Source organism: Loxodonta africana, chromosome 3 (assembly GCF_030014295.1).
Source record: "Loxodonta africana isolate mLoxAfr1 chromosome 3, mLoxAfr1.hap2, whole genome shotgun sequence".
Taxonomy (NCBI): domain Eukaryota; kingdom Metazoa; phylum Chordata; class Mammalia; order Proboscidea; family Elephantidae; genus Loxodonta; species Loxodonta africana.
The window spans coordinates 211,096,744-211,114,189 of record NC_087344.1 but is presented as its reverse complement, the minus strand read 5'-3'; the positions used below and the strand labels follow the sequence as shown (position 1 = coordinate 211,114,189).

The 17,446-nt window shown below is 42.0% G+C and overlaps 1 protein-coding gene across 2 annotated transcripts in view; it reads right to left on the bottom strand.

The window, feature by feature from the left end:
* The window catches only part of NME7 (NME/NM23 family member 7), a 349,164-nt gene that overhangs the window by 261,240 nt on the left and 70,478 nt on the right, over window positions 1–17,446 (bottom strand). The gene's annotated exons all lie outside the window — the stretch shown is intronic.

Below are 17,446 nucleotides of genomic sequence, written 5' to 3'. Positions count from 1 at the left end.
AAACTCTTCATTTCAAAGTTAACACTGTTTAAATACTGTACGTCAAACTAACTGTATAAGTTGTTGATGCTAAACATTGGAAGATTTCAGGAACCACAGCTCTTAAGTGAAAATATAAAACATATAAGCAGTCATCAATTTTTGTAAACAAGAAGCAATGTGAAAAGTCCAAAATGGACAGAATGCGAGTTAAACTGTAATTTCATTTTCTCTTACAATGCCTCAAGGACACAATGGGTTGATCAATATGATTAATTACTCTAAACAATTTTCCCAGGTGTCATGGATTGAATTACACTCACCCAAAAATATGTGTATTACCTTCATTAGGCCATGATTCCTTGTATTCTGTGGTTGTCCTCCATCATGTGATCGTAACTTTATGTTAGAGAGAATTGGAGTGGGATTTTAACACCCTTACCAGGTCACATCCCTGATCCAATGTAAAGGGAGTTTCCCTGGAGTATGGCCTGCGCCACCTTGTATCTCTCAAGACATAAAAGGAAAGGGAAGCAATCAGAGAGTTGCGGACCTCATACTACCAAGAAAGCAGCACAGGAAGCAGAGCGCATCCTTTGAACCTGAGGTTCCTGCACTGAGATGCTCCCAGACCAAGGAAGACTGATGCATCGCGAAGATCTTCCTTCAGAGCCTACAGAGACAGAAAACCTTCCCTTGGGGCCGGTGCCCTGTATTCGGACTCCTAGCCTACTGGATTGTGAAAGAATAAACTTCTCTTTGTTAAAGTCATTCACTCGTGGCACTTCTGTCATAGCAGTGCTAGGTGACTAAGACAGAATTTGGTACTGAGAGTGGGGTGCTACTCTACCAGATACCTAAAATGTGGAAGCAGTATTGAAACTGTGAATGATAGAGGACCAGCAGCAGCAGAAAAGAGGCAGCACAGCAGGGGACTGGCAGCAGCAAAGAAGTAGCAGCAGCAGAACCAGGAAACCAGTGTCAGACAGTACTGGTGCCGACCCACGGAGCAAGAGAGCTGAGTGCCTGTGCGCAGGAGGCTTCCTGGCAGAGTGGGGTGTCTCCAGGCACTTACTGCTGGAGCTAGGCTTGCTGACCCAGGCAGCAAAAGAGCTGAGTGCCTGTGCACAGGAGACTTCCTGGCAGAGTGGGGTGTCTCCAGGCACTTATTGCTGGAGCTAGGCTTGCTGACCCAGAGAGCAAAACAGCTGAGTGCCTTCCAGCCAAAGTTTACTGGCGGAGTGGGGTGCCTCCAGGCACTTATCGGTGGAGCTACAGAGCTTTGGAACACTTTCCGCAGCAGGGCAGATGCAGGCAGGAGGCCGGAGACCTGAGAGGCCAAGAAACCAGGAAGCAGAAGCTGAAGAGACAAAGAACACAAGAAGCCCAGCTGCCTCAGTCTCAAAAGCTATGGCCAGGACCTTAGGGCTTTCAAAGGGTGGAGCCATGGCCTCTGGTGTTTCCAAGGGTAAAGTCAACACTCAGATGGACTAGAAGGAGATGCACCTAAAGCCCAGGGAGCAGAGTTGCTGCCCCAGTGAGCCTGGAAGACAGAGCTGAAGCCCAGAGCCAAGGGGCCTCCGCTCAGAATCTGGAAAGTGTGGCCAACACCTAAAGTCTAGAGGGCACAGCCATTGTGTAAATTGTCTCAGAGAACAGAAGATTATTTTCACAGCCTTGAGGGCTAATGTGTTCTGCTGATTTGCTTGGTGCCTGCTATCCCTTCTTTTCCTCAAGTTTCTCCCATTTGTAATGGAGATGTCTAGCTTGTGCCTGTTCTGCCATTGTGCCTTTGGAAGCAGATAACTTGTATTCTGGATTTCACAGATGAAGAGGAATTTTTGGATTTTGGACTTGGAGTTAAGACTTTTGATATGATATGAAGGGATATGTTTTGCATGTTACAAGAATGTGATGAGGGGGCCAAAGAGTGAATTGTCATGGATTGAATTATGTCCCCCATATAAACATGTGTATTAACTTGGTTAGGCCATGATTCCCAGTATTCTCTGGATGTCCTCCATTTTATGACTGTAATTTTACATTAAAGAGGATTAGGGTGAGACTGTAACACCCTTACCAGGTCACATCCCTGATCCAATGTAAAGGGAGTTTCTCTGGGGTGTGGCCTGCACCACCTTTTATATCTCAATAGATAAAAGGAAAAGGAAGCAAGCAGAGAGTTGGGGAGCTCACACCACCAAAAAGCAGTGCCAGGGGCAGAGCGTGTCCTTTGAACCTGAGGTTCCTGAGCTGAGATGCTACCAAGCCAAGGGAAGACTGATGCATCACAAGGATCTTCCTTCAGAGCCGTGAGAGAAACCCTTCCCCTAGAGCCAGTGCCCTGAATTCTAGCCTTCTGAACTGTGAGAGAATAAACCTCTCTTTGTTAAAGTCATCCACTTGAGGTATTTCTGTTATAACAGCACTAGATGACTAAGACACTATGTCTTTACCACTTAAATTTAATGTGATTAATTGTTGTTGTTGTCAGGTGCCGTCCAGCTGGTTCCAACTCGTAACAACCCTGTGTACAACAGAACAAAACACTGCCAGGTCCTGTGCCATCCGCATAAGTGCTGTTATACTTGAGCCCATTGTTGCAGCCACTGCGTCAAACCACCTCATTGAAGGTCTTCCTCTTTTTCACTGACCCTCCATTTTACCGAGCATGATGTCCTTCTCCAGAGACTGGTTCCTCCTGATAAAAAGTCCAAAGTATGTTAGATGAAGACTCACCATTCTTGCTTCTAAGGAACATTCTGGCTGTGCTTTCTCCAAGACAGATTTGTTCATTCTTCTCGAAGTCAATAGTATGTTCAATATTCTCCATCAACACAATAATTAAAAGGCATCAATTCTCCTTCGGTATTCCTCATTCACTGTCCACCCTTCACATGCATATGAGGTGACTGAAAACATTATGGCTTGGGTCAGATGTGCCACAGTCCTTAAAGTGACATCTTTGCTTTTTAACACTTTAAAAAGGTCTTTCGCAGCAGATTTGCCCAATGCGATGCATCCTTTGATTTCTCAACTGCTGTTTCCGTGGGCATTAATACAGATCCAAGTAAAATGAAATCCTTGAAAACTTCTAATATTTTTTCCATTTATCATGATGCTGCTTATTGGTCCATTTGTGAGGATTTTTGTTTTCTTTATGTAAAGGTATAATCCATAGTGAAGGCTGTAGTCTCTGATCTTCATCAGTAAGTGCTTCAAATCCTCTTAGCTTTCGGCAAGCAAGGTTGTGTCATCTGTGTATCCAGACGCTGCATTCTTCTTCATATAATCTAGCTGTTTGGATTATTTGTTCAGCATACAGACTAAAGTATGGTGAAAGGATACAACCTGAAAGCACACCCTTCTTGACTTTAAAACACACAGTATCCCCTTGTTCTGTTTAAACCACTGCCTCTTGCTCTATGCACAGATTCTGCATGAGCACAATTAAGTGTTCTGGAATTCCCGTTCTTCCAATGTTATCCATAATTGGTTATGATCCACAAAGTGGGATGCCTTTGCATACTCAATAAAACACAGGAAAGCATCTTTCGGTATTCTCTGCTTTCAGCCAGGATCCATGTGACATCAGCAATGATAGCCTCTATGCCATGTCCTCTTCTGAATGCACGTTGAATTTCTGGCAGTTCCCTACCAATGTACTGCTGAATAATCTTCAGCAAAATTTTACTTACCTGTGACATTAAGGATATTTTTAGATAATTTCCAAATTCTGTTGGATCACCTTTCTTTGGAATAGGCATAAATATGGATCTCTTCAAGTCAGCTAGCCAGGTAGCTGTCTTCCAGATTTCTTGGCACAGTCGAGTAAGCACTTCGAGCACTGCATTCGTTTGCTGAAACATCTCAATTGGTATTCTGTCAATTCCTGAAGCTTTGTTTTTCACCAGTGTCTTCAGTGCAGCTTGGATTTCTTACTCCAGTACCATTAGTTCTTGAGCATATGTTATCTCCTGAAATGAATAAATGTCGAGCAATTCTTTTTGGTACAGTGACTGTGTATTCCTTCCATATTCTTTTGATGCTTCCTGCATCATTCAGCATTTTGCCCACAGAACCCTTTAATATTGCAACTCCAGGTTTGCATTTTTTCTTTAGTTCTTTCAGCTTGAGAAATGCCAAGCGTGATCTTTCTTCCCTTTTGGTTTTCTATCTCCAGATCTTTGTACATGTCATTATAATACTTTAATCTGTCTTCTGTTCAGCTCTTCTACTTCATCATTTCTTCCGTTTGTTTTAGTTATTCGACGTTCCAAGAGCAATTTTCAGAGCCTTCTGACATCCATTTTGGTCTTTTCTTTCTCTCCTCTCTTTTTAATGATCTCTTGCTTTCTTCATATATGATGTCCTTGATGTCATCACACAACTCATCTGGTCGTTGGTCATTAGCGTTCAACGGGTCAAATCTATTCCTGAGATGGTCTCTAAACTCAGGATATACTCAGGGTCATAGTTTGGCTCTCGTGGACTTGTTCTAATTTTCTTCAGCTTCAACTCGAACTTGCATATGAGCAGCTGATGGTCTGTTACACAGTCAGCCCTTGGCCTCGTTCTGACTGATAATATTGGGCTTTTCCATCTTTTCTTTCCACAGATGTAGTCAATTTGATTCCTGTGTATTCCAGCTGGAGAGGTCCACAAGTATATTGCTGAAAAAAGGTATCTACAATAAAGAAGTTGTTGATCTTGTAAAATTCTATTATGTGATCTCCAGCATCATTCCTATCACCAAGGCCATATTTTCCAACTACTGATTCTTATTCTTTGTTTCCAGTTTTCACATTCCAATCACTATTATCAATGCATCTTGACTGCATCTTTGATCAATTTCAGACTGCAGAAGTTGGTAAAAATCTTCAATTTCTTCTTTGGCCTTAGTGGTTGGTGTATAAATTTGAATAACAGACGTATTACCTGGTCTTCCTTGTGTTGTTGTTGTGAGGTGCCGTGGAGTAGGTTCTGACTCATAATGACCCTATGTACAACAGAATGAAACACTGCCCGGTTCTGTGCCATCCTCACAATCGTTATACTTGAGCCCATTGTTGCAGCCACTGTGTCAATCCATCTCGTTGAGGGTCTTCCTCATTTTCACTGATGCTCTACTTTATCAAGCATGATGACCCTGTCTGGGGACAGATCCCTCCTTGTAGGCATATGGATATTGTCCTATCACTGACAGTATTGTACTTTAGGATAAATCCTGAAATATTCTTTTTGACACTGAATGCAAGAGCATTCCTCCTCAAGTTGTCATTCCTGGCATAGTAGACCATATGACTATCTGATTCAAAATGGCCAATATCAGTCCCTTTCAGTCACTAATTCCTAGGATATCAATGTTTATGCATTCCATTTCATTTCTGACAATTTCCAATTTTCCTAAATTCATACTTTGTACATTCCACGTTCCGATTATTAATGGATGTTTGCAGCTGTTTCTTCTCATTTTGAGTCATGCCACATCAGCAAATGAAGGTCCTGAAAGGTCAACTCTACTTTGAGAAGGCAGCTCTTCACCAGTCGTATTTTGAGTGCCTTCCAACCTGGGGGGATCATCTTCCAGCACTATATCAGACAATGTTCTGCTGCTATTCATAAGGTTTTCACTGGTTAATTTTATTTCGGAAGTAGACTGCAAGGTCTTTCTTCCTAGTCTGTCTTAGTCTGTAAGCTCAGCTGAAACCTGTCCACTATGGATACCCCTGCTGTTATCTGAATACTGCTTCCAGTATCACCACAACACGCAAGTCATCACAGTATGACACAATACAACAAAGTGTGATTAATTACTCTAAATGAATTCCTCTGTGATGTCTTCACTACTTAATTATTCAATAGGAAATAATTAAAATGTAATCTGGAGGGAAAAAAGACAGGCAACAGGAATCATATGTTATCATGAAGTGAAGATAATACACAAAGAAACAAAAGAAGCACAAAAATATAACAGTATATCTGTCCTCTGTTGCTGCATTAATAAACCACCCTAAAACACAGTGGTTTACCAAAACAAACAATTAACCTCTCAAAATTCTATGGGCTGGCTGAGTGGTGGTTTCTCCTGGGCTCACTCACATGGCTTCACTTGGCTAGCGGGCCAGCGTGGCTCATCTGGGATGGCTAGGGCTCTCTTTCCTTGTGGTCTCTCATCCCTAAGGAGGCTAGACAAGGCTTCTTCACACACAGTCACAGAGCATCCAATGCACAAGTATTTATCCCGCATCCCCTTGAGGCACATTTGCTGATGTCTCTTTGGCCGATACAAGTCACATGGTCATAGAACTTGGAAATTAACAAACATACTTCTAAATAACCAATGCATCAAGGAAGATATCACATGGAAATTAGAAAATATTTTGAACTCAATAAAAATTTTAAAATTACATATCAGATATTGTGGAACGGGACTCTATACAATATTTAGAGGACAATTAATACCCTTAAGTTCATAAATTTAAAAAGGTTGAAAATTGATAGAATATATAATTTCAAGCCAGTAGTGGCAGAAAAGGGGGATAAAGAAAACTTGACAGTAACTATCAGCCTACAGGTGCATACCTAGGAAAATCAGCATTATAGAAAGAGGGTAAAATGAAAAATATTTACAGACTTAAAAACAAAACAAAATTTCCATCTGGAGCAAGGGAGAATGAAGAAATCCAAAGACACAAGGAAAAGATTTGTCCAAAGGACTAATGGACCACAACTACCACAGCCTCCACCAGACAGAGTTCAGCACAACTAGATGGTGCCCAGCTACCACCACCAACTGTTCTGACAGGGATCACAATAGGGGATCCCAGATGGAGCTGGAGAAAAATGTAGAACAAAATTCTAACTTACAAATAAAATAAAAAGACCAGACTTACTGGTCTGACAGAGACTGGAGAAACCCCAGGAGTATGGCCCTCAGACACCCTTACAGCTCAGTAAGGAAGTCACTCCTGAGGTTCACCCTTCAGCCAAAGATTAGACAGGTCCATCAAACAAAATGAGACTAAATGGGCACACCAGCCCAGAGGCAGGGATGAGAAGGCAGGAGGGGGCAGAAAAGCTGGTAATGGGGAATACATTTACCCGCCTGGCCTATTGAGTAAAGTGACTTCTACTCCACTCCCAGGAGACAGCTCCGTCCGTCCACCCCTTTTGTTGATTCTCTGCAACTGGCCAGATTTAAGGGCTTCTGGTCATATGTGGCCCTGCCTCCTCTCTCTCAATCCTGTAGCCCCTGAGCAGGGCATATCCCATTGTTCTCTTCCTTCCACATACTAAGCACATCTGGGTCAGAATCCAGCCCCTGCACAGCTGCCTCCCTCTCTCTGATGCTCTCCCTCCTGGGCTGGATGGGCTGAGGAAGGTGGAGAACCCCTGACCAACTGGCTGGGCAAGTGGGCTCTCAGACTTTGCTCTGCAGATCTCTCTCCCTCAGGCAAGCCGAGCTGGGGAGAGACTGAGCAAGGGGTAGAGAAGGCAGGCAAGTGGGAATAGGAAGAAAACCTCATCCATTCTCACATGTAGCTTTCACCAGAAAGGTTAAATAAAACTGATTTATTTTTATCTCCATTTGGTTCCTTGTGTCTGCTGTCAGTTAATAATTTAGAGCAAAGGATCATGATGTAAGGTACAAGGGGTATGAGGGCGGAAGAAGAGAAGTAAACATTTTGAAGGAGGTAAAATAAATCAATAAGGCTAGGTCTCCATCTAGACATGGGGTGAGCACTGGTTTTTTTGGTTTTAGTGCTAGAAAATACAGACGGAACAGGCTTTTTAATGAAAGAGAATTAAGTCAACTTTGGATTTGTTAATTTTTAAGTGTCTGTGAGAGATTCAAGGAACCCTGGTGGTGCAGTGGTTAAAGCGTTCAGCTGCTAACTAGCCGCTCCACGGAAGAAAGATGTGGTAGTCTGCCTCCATAAAGATTACAGCCTTAGGACCCTATGGGGCAGTTCTACTCTGTCCTATGGCTATGAATCGGTATCGACTCCACAGCAGTGGGTTTTGGTTGGTGAGAAATTCAGATAGAAAGATTCAGAAAAGAGTTGAGTATATGGTTTTACAGTTGGGCTAATGATACAAATTTGGAAAACAGCATATAGCTGACGTGACAGGGTAAACAGAATCGCCGGGAAGAGCACAGAGAATGACAAGAGGACCAAGGACAGAATGCAGGGAACAGCAGCTGTTCAGGAGAGCCCAAAGCCACACAGAAGAAACGGCCAGGAAGGCAGAGGCAGGAGGGTGAGGCCACAGCAACCGCATGAAGCGTGTCTCAGAGAAAAAGGAATAAATCGCTTTTAGGGTGTTCTAAACTTCATTTGTTCTGGCTGGAAAGGAGGAAGGGGAGAGGTGAATTTTTAGCCTTTATGAAATTCTAACGTCTTCCAGCTCACCTACACTTATTAAAAAAAAAAAAATAGTATACCACAATACTACTAATAGGAGCCCTGGGGGCACAATGGTTAAGAGCTCGGCTGCTAACAGAAAGGTTGGCAGTTCGAACCACCCAGAGGCTCCACAGGAGAAAGACATGATCATCTGCTACATCTTCCTACAGCCTAGGAAACCCTCTGGGGCAGTTCTAGTCTGTCATCTGGGGTCACCATCAGTTGGACTGACTTAACAGCACCCAACAACAATTACAGCACTGCCCAAGTATGCCATACCTGATATCTCAGGCTGTTTCAAAGGCTACTTAACATAACCAGGATTTTACAGCATTTCCCTCCGATAAAATTTCTCCAAATATATATCTGTTGACATTTTCAAATCTCAAATATGAAAAATTATAATAGTTATATGAGCCAAATGTTAATGTCAGAAAATACATGCTTATTAATAAATATTCTTAAACTACATAAGCCTAGAAAATACATAAAGTACTGTTTCAGTACCTTTAGAAAATCTCAGAAATAAGGTATACCTGGATCAAGTAAACATTTGATATTGGGCTGTATTAAAAAAACTGAAAAGGTAATTTTCAGTCAATCCCCTATCTCCACACAGAAGTATTCCTACATGTGGCTTGTTCACCCACATTTCATTTCAGGACAATGGACAAATCAAGTCAGTCTCTCATACAAAAATTTATATACACCCTGCTGTTTACTCTTAGCTGTTCTCCGCCTAATGAGACAGCACACTCCTTCTCTCCACCCTGTATTTCCATGTCCATTCAGCCAGCTTCTGTCCCCCTCTGCCTTCTCATCTCAACTCCAGACAGGAGATGCCCACACAGTCTCATGTGTCTACTTGATCCAAGAAGCTCACTCCTCACCAATATCATTTTCTATTCCATAGTCCAGTCCAATCCCTGTCTAAAGAGTTGGCTTCGGGAATGGTTCCAGTCTTGGGCTAGCAGAAGGTCTGGGGACCATGACCTCCGGGTCCTTCTAGTCTCAGTCAGACCATGAAGTTTGGTCTTTTTATGAGAATTTGAGGTCTGCATCCTGCTGTCCTCCTGATCCATCAGGGATTCTCTCTTGTGTTCCCTGTCAGGGCAGTCATCGGTTGTAGCCAGGCACCATCTAGCTCTTCTGGTTTCAGGCTGATGTAGTCTCTGATTTATGTGGCCCTTTCTGTCTCTTGGGCTCATAACTACCTTGTGTCTTTGGTGTTCTTCAGACAATGGACTTCTTAATCAGTACGTTGAATGCTACTGTGAATTTGGTTTCTGCTGTCATTTCATATGATGAAGCTTCAAATAACTTAGGATCAAACCCTGGAATCAAAGGCTGTCTACACTGCCCCTCTGTGTTATTTAGCATGTAATATTAAGCTGGGCAAGGAGTCCTGGTGGTAAATGGTTAAGTGCTCAGCTGCTAACCAAAAGGTTAACAGTTTTTAAACCTACCAGTAGCTCCGTGGTAGAAAATACCCAGCTATCTGCTCCCTAGGAAACCTTATGGGACAGTCCTACTCTGTCCTATAGGGTCGCTGTAAGTCAGAATTGACTCGATGGCACACAACAACAACATAATGCTGGACACCAAACCTAGTGATATCTTTCTTCCTTTAATGTGATTAATTGGTTTGCTTTCTGGCTGAGACTCAATAGAAATGAGGACAGTTGAGCCTTAATATGTGGTTGAGTACTCAAAATTAATGAATTATTTGTAAGATCCTAGCATTGTTTTACACTGACTTGTATAAACTTTTTAACATAGGTCTAAAGCTATCAAGAGAAACATTTTACTACCTCGTTTATCAGATGGGAAAAGCAATTTACTCATATATAATTCCTAATATTAACATAAAACTTTCCACCTTTAAATGTCAAAAAGTTTTAAATTATCATCGTTTAATAACACACTTTCTAAAATGTCCTGCTATCGTGCCTTCTTTAACACAGTAAACTGAACATAATCTAGTCCTGCTTCTTGAGTTGTAATGCTGAACACAAATTGACTTCATGATAATAAGTCTTTCAAAGCTCAGTCCCCCACACGGAAGTCCTTGACCAGCCATGTCTGTACAGGGCTCCGTTCCTTCCTCTCACTGTCGTTGATTCTTCTCAGGATGATCAATAATGATTTAATGTTTCTATATTCCTCTTATCTGACACACAGTTTTAAGTGGAAGAGTCTGAAAGAGGCACTGCAAATTCATAGAGAAATGTTTTCTTCATTCCTGAGAAGTCTTTTATAACTTACTTCTTTGTTTAGGGCATACAGTTGTTGTAATTTGCATCATAAAATTGTTTTGTTGGTGTACATGTTTTAGACCCTATAAAAATTGAAAATATATAGTGTTATTCAGTGTTGAGTGATGACTGCAGAGGGGAGGAGAAAGCATCTGTCTTTCTCCTCACTACCACCCCATCCCTAGCCTGTATATCCTTCCTGTTGTTGTCATTAGGCACCATCGAGTTGATTCTGACTCATAGCGACCCCACGTGACGGAGCAAAACTGCCCCACAGGGTTTCTTAGGCTATATTCTTTACAGAAGCAGACTGCCGGGTCTTTTCTCCCACAGAGTAGTTAGTGGGTTCCACCTGCTAACCTTTTGGTTAGCAGCCGAGCACTTAACCATTTTGCCACCAGGGCTACTGACATCCTCCCTAGAAGGATGGGAATCACACATGCAGGTGAACAGGGGTCACTGTGCATTAATAGATCATGCACGAGTTCTGCTTCCTTGCTGATGGACTGGTTACAGCTGAGCCAGACTGACCCCTCCTCCTGTGTCCTGTCCTCTCTCTGCTTCCACTCACAACTGTGTTATGGTGTGCCCATTATTTTGGGTTCAGCAGCAAGCTAGCAGCAAGATCTGTGTTTGGGCCAGGCAAGGAACTATTTAGGCCTTGAATTTAAATAATGTGCCTGACCCGATATTACCAGGTAGTTCTGCAACAGAATATCAAACATTCACCCAGTTCATATAAAAATAGCACTTTAGATTGCTGGGAAGACTACCATTGACAATACCATCATCCAACAGCACACCAATCCTATCATAATCCCTAACAATGACAATGATGTCAACAATGGTGACTCATCACACAAAAACTACTTCAATATTTCTAGTTTGGGGTTATAGAATTTTAGAGAGACATAGACTGCACTATGCCCTTGCATCTAAACAACAAACCATAAAGCATCAATTCATTACTACCTAAAAAGAAAATCAAAATACTCTGATTCGCTGACAACTAACAACCACTATCCATTTGATTTGAGGAGCTTTATAAAGAAAGGATAGAAAGGTGAGTTGAATGTCAGATTTCTACAGCCAAGGGAATTGGGAAGCAGAAGCTGGTTTGTGGACGGAATTGAATTACACTGAATTACCTGGATCATAAGCTCACAATTAACCAACAGCCCCTGTGGAGACCCACATATCCCACGAACCACTTCAGGCTTTACTCCACAAAGGAAGGACTAAGTATGATGAACATACTAGGGATGTAATAAATTCACAAATTTTACTTGACGCTATCTACACAAAACCAGTTTTTACGTGGATCCACAACCAACACCCATGGAAGCATCAGATAAGAAATCGAAAGACATATTGCATTGGGCAAATCTGCTGCAAAAGACCTCTTCAAAGTGTTAAAAAGCAAAGATGTCACTTTAAGGACTATAGTGCGCCTGACCCAAGCCATGGTGTTTTCAATTGCCTTACATGCATGCGAAAGTTGGGCAATGAATAAGGAGGACCAAAAAAGAATTGACGTCTTTGAATTACAATGTTGGCAAAGAATACTGAATATACCATGGACTGCCAAAAGAATGAACAAATCTGTCTTGGAAGAAGTACAGCCAGAATGTTCCTCAGAAGCAAGGATGGTGAGACTACACCTCACATACTGTGGACATGTTATCAGGAGGGACCAGTCCCTGGAGAAGGACATCATGCTTGGTAGAGTGGAGGGTCAGTGAAAAAGAGGAAGACCCTCAATGAGATGGACTGACACAACGGCCAAAACAATGGGCTCAAGCATAACAACAATTATGACGATGGTGCAGGACTAGGCAGTGTTTCATTCTATTGTACACAGGGTCACTAAGAATTGGAACCAACTCGATGGCACCTAACAAACACAATATATAAAACTGAGAACTAATCCAAATTAAAATTATTACATTGAAGCTGTTTCTGTAGGGCCATGGTAGAAACGCATGTATATCTCCTATGCCTACTTTTTTTGGTAATTTAAAATGAAACGAAACATTATAAAAACTCTTGGATTCTAAAGAAGTTTCTTAAATCACTCAAATGGTTGCTGGGATTACCAACTGTGAAATTCAGGTAGTAGCAGAGTTAGAACCTGTCTAACTTCAGGGGGCATAATGACCAAGATCAGCCCAAAGCTGATTCCCATGAGGTGAAAGTCAGGCAAACTTCCACCCTCCAACCTTTTTTACCAATTCTAACACCAGCCATTCCCCACACAGCACTCTCTACCTCTCCTCTGTGCTCAATAATCCATTGACTGCAGTGGCCACACAGAACTCACAAGCCATACTTACAGTTAAGCCGTTTATTAAGGAACAGGGTACGACTCGGGATCAGGATCCACAGGGTACAAATCAGGATCAACTCTTTTAGGAGGTTCCTTGCCTCCTCTCTCTCTGCTTTTTTTCTCTTCTCTCACCTTCCTGCTTCTTCCCACTTCCTGTCTTCTTTCTGTCTAAAAAACCTCTGTGGCGTTGGCTGCATATACACAATTCCTTGTCAACTCAAGGCATGGCCCCTCCCAGCATGGGACCACTGACTGACCAATCCCTTCTGGGTAGGCCACTGACACTTCATTTGCATAGCAGGCTACAACTCACCTCATCTGCATAGTCCATAGTCATTTATTTGCAAAGTATATGAACCAATCCCTGCAAGGTGCATGCCAATCACAGGACAGGCTGAAGCCCAGGACCAGACAAAAAGAATCAAACCACAAGTTGTTTGTAGCTTACCCAGAAAATATCAATCAACCTGGATGAAAGAAACAAACCCTTTAGTTACGAAACTAGAATAAAGGTAACTCCTCATTAAGGGAAAAATCTCTCAAGCTGTTTTTCCAAAGAACCAAGGCAAAATGGCACAATCTTGCTGCTGTAGATCAAAGACTACTCATAACCCACCCATTGCCGTCACGTCGATTCTGACTCATAGCAACCCTACAGGACAGAGTAGAACTGCCCCATAGAGCTTCCAAGGAGCGCCTGGTGGATTTGAACCGCCGACCTTCTGATTAGCAGCTGTAGCACTTAACCACTATGCCATTAGCCTTCAGTATATATTACACCTCAACATAAATCCTCACAACTGGACCACTAAGCAACAACATGATAAACGGAGAAAATACTGAAGCTGTCAAGAATTTCATTTTACCTGGATCCACAATTAGCGCCCACGGAAGCAGCAGTCAAGAAACCAAACGATGTGTTGCACTGAACAAATCTGCTGCAAAAGACCGCTTTATAGCACTAAAAAGCAAAGAGGTCATTTTAAGGTGTAAGGTGTGCCTGACCTAAGCCATGGTGTTTTCACCTCCTTCATACACATTTGAAAGCTGGACAATGAATAAGGAAGACTGAAGAAGAATTGATGCCTTTGAATTATGGTGTTGGTAAAGAACAGTAACTATACTATGCACTGACAGGAGAATGAACAAATCTTTCTTAGAAGTACAGCCAGAATACTCCTTAGAAGTGAGAATGGTGAGACTTCGTCTCACATACTTTGGACATGTTATCAGAGGAGCAGTCTCTGGAGAAGGACACCACGCTTGGTAAGGTAGAGGGGTCAGTTAAAAAGGGGAAGACCTTCAACGAGATGGACTGACACAGTGGATGCAACAATGGCACACAACAACAATTGTGAGGATGGCGCAGGACCGGCCAGTGTTTTGTTCTGCTGTACACAGAATCACTGAGTCAGAACCGACTCAACATAGAACAACAACAAGGCAAAAGGCCATATAAAGAAACTCATTTCACACCAACCCAATGCAGTTGAGAAAGAATCAGAAGAAAAAATGGTCAATTTATATCAGTGAAAGTATAATACTATATATATTTTCATTACCTGTATTTATAAAGCCCAAATATTTCAAATTTGTCTTCACATTAAAGTAGAATTCTTCTGTTCCTCCTGCTTTTGCCAGAAATCAATGCCACTCAATAACATTAACCAATATGTCAGAGGTTAAATACAGAATGCGTTTGAAGAGTGAAACAACGTTTGCTAGTTTCTCTTTTCTTTCTGTGTCACTGTCATCAAGTTACTTAACATTCTATAAAATGCAATCAATAACATTCATTTTAACCAAATCAGAGTTAATGCATGCTATTGTTCTTGTCGTTAGGTGCTGTCGAGTAAGTTCCAACTCATGGCGTCCCTATGTACAACCAAACGGAACACTGCCCAGTCCTGCACCATCCTCACAACTGTTGCTATGGCTGAGCCCATCGTTGCAGCCACTGTGCCAATTCATCTTAGTGAGAGTTTTCTTCTCTTTCCCTGACCCTCTACTTTATCAAGCATGATGCCCTTATGTAGGGACTGGTCCCTCTTGATAACATCCAAAGTACATGAGATGAAACCTCAGCACCTTTACTTCTACAGAGGACTGTGGCTGTACTTCTTCCAACACAGACTTGTTCGTTCTTCTGGCAGTCCGTGGTATATTCAATATTCTTCACCAACATCATAATTCAAATATATCAATTTTTCTTTGGTCTTTCTTATGCATATGAGGCGATTGAAAACACCATGGCTTGGGTCAGAAGCACCTAGTCCTTAAAGTGACATCTTTTCTGTTCTTAATCTCAAAGACTTTTACCATAAGATCTTATAACAGCGAAAGATTCCTATTTATCTGACACCCAATTTTTTTTCCTCCTATTGGCAGCTATCCTGGTAGTCTTTGGTCTTCCTTTTTATGAGGCATTTACCATTCCTCTGATCCATCAACAGTCCCTGGGTGGTGCAAACTATTAACACACTCAGCTGCTAACTGAAAGGCTGGAGAGTCGAGCAAACCCGGAACCCGGAAGCATCTCAGAAGAATGTCCTGGTGATCTACTTCCAAAAAATAAGCCACTGAAAGCCCTGTGGAACACAATTCCGCTCTGACACACAGGGGGTCGCCCTAATCGGAGCTCACGCGATGGCAGCTGGTAGATGGTGACCCCTCACCAACTCTGCGGTAACAATATCCACATTGGACACTGAACCACCCTGAGGGTTATAAAAGGTCTGTAAAGAAAGGTTCACGGGTCACAGAAAAAATGATCATATTACTAGGGGCAGGGGTATGACGCAGGGGTTAGGCAATCAGCTAGTTATCTGGATGGCAGGCCTCAAAAAATAGTTTGATTTTTTTTTTCCTATTGAATTACGTAGTTTTTGGAGCTTTTAATATACATACCCCTAACTTCCACCAATGAGCCCTGATGGTGCAGTGGTTAAGCCCTTGGCTGGTAACCGAAAGGGCAGCGGTTCAAACCCACCAGCCACTCCAAAGGATAAAGATGCAGCAGTCTGCTTCCCTAATGATTTACAGCTATGGAAACCCTATGGGGCAGTTCTACTCTGTCCTATAGGGTTGCTATCAGTCACAATTGACTCAATGGCACACAACAACCACAGCTTTTTTTTTTTTTTTTTTTAACAACATTCATATTGTCTTTCTCCAATTGATCAGTCAGTCAACATTTACAGGACATACATCATGTCTGTGTATAAAGTTCTATAACAGACATTAGTTACAATCTAGACAAAAACTTCTTTGCTAATTAGATCAAAGGTCATTATATTTGAGAACAGGGAGTAAATGGAAAAAGAGTAGATGATAAATTTTGAATTGCTTTCCATTGATTCATTCAGCAAACATAGATAAGGTACTTATAATGTGTGAGGAAATGCATTAGGGGCCATGGAAACATAAAAACGAATTCAGGCCAAATGAGGGCAACCATTTGCCTCAGGTTAAATCCTGATATTCGTGAGTCAGACAGACTCTGGGCTTTAATCTTGCCTCTATTCTGTGACCTTGGGCAAGTTACCTTCCATTTCTAAGTCAATTTCCCCATCTGCAAAGTGGAACTAATAATAGTACTTAACAATATAAGGTTGTTGCGTGGCTTAAATAAGATGATGCATACAAATCGTTCAACACCCTGCCTGATATAATCATATAGTCATTGAGAGCTTATCATTGTGATCACTATTACCCTACCCCTGTTAACTTCATACATTCCTTTCTTCCTCTTCATTCCTATGGCTACTACCCTAATGCAGGTTGTTACTTTATTAGGTTTTTTAAACCATCAAGCTAGTCAAGCAGAACAACTGACTTCCTTATACATAACCTACGACTTCCTGCCTTTGTGCTTCTGCGCAGTCACCCCTCTGACCAGCATGCCTTCTTCACCCACTTCATTTCGGTGGTGAAACTTCAATCCACTGTTCATGATCCAGCTCAAATGTCCCCACAAAGCCTTTCCTGCTCTTCCACAACTGAAATAACTTTGCTCTCTTCTGAGTTTTCACTGAGTTTATGACACTATTTCTGATTGTGTATAACAGCTACTTGTGTTGACATGTAGTTTTCTTCCCAATCGGTGAGTAGCTTGAGGGCTTACCCATACTGAGCACTCAAAAAAATGGCTGTAGACAGAATCAAAGAAAACCTAAGGTTGCCCTGTTGCAGAAACGTACATCAAGATGCTCACTATAGACACAAGTACCTGGCAATAAAGAGGAGAAGAATATTCAGTGCTCTGAAAAAGGTGTTCAAAACTTTTTTCCCATAGGTCACATTTATCACCAAGACTTTTTATACTCAAATATTCCCAGCCACCAGTTAGACAGGTGGTATGAAGGATGATGAGGCATACGAAAAGTTCGTATTTTCTGCCGCAGAAAATCACTGCCTAAGACTGTGGATTTCACTTCGCTGTTCTCAGTAAGCAGTAAATCACAGCATATGCTCCA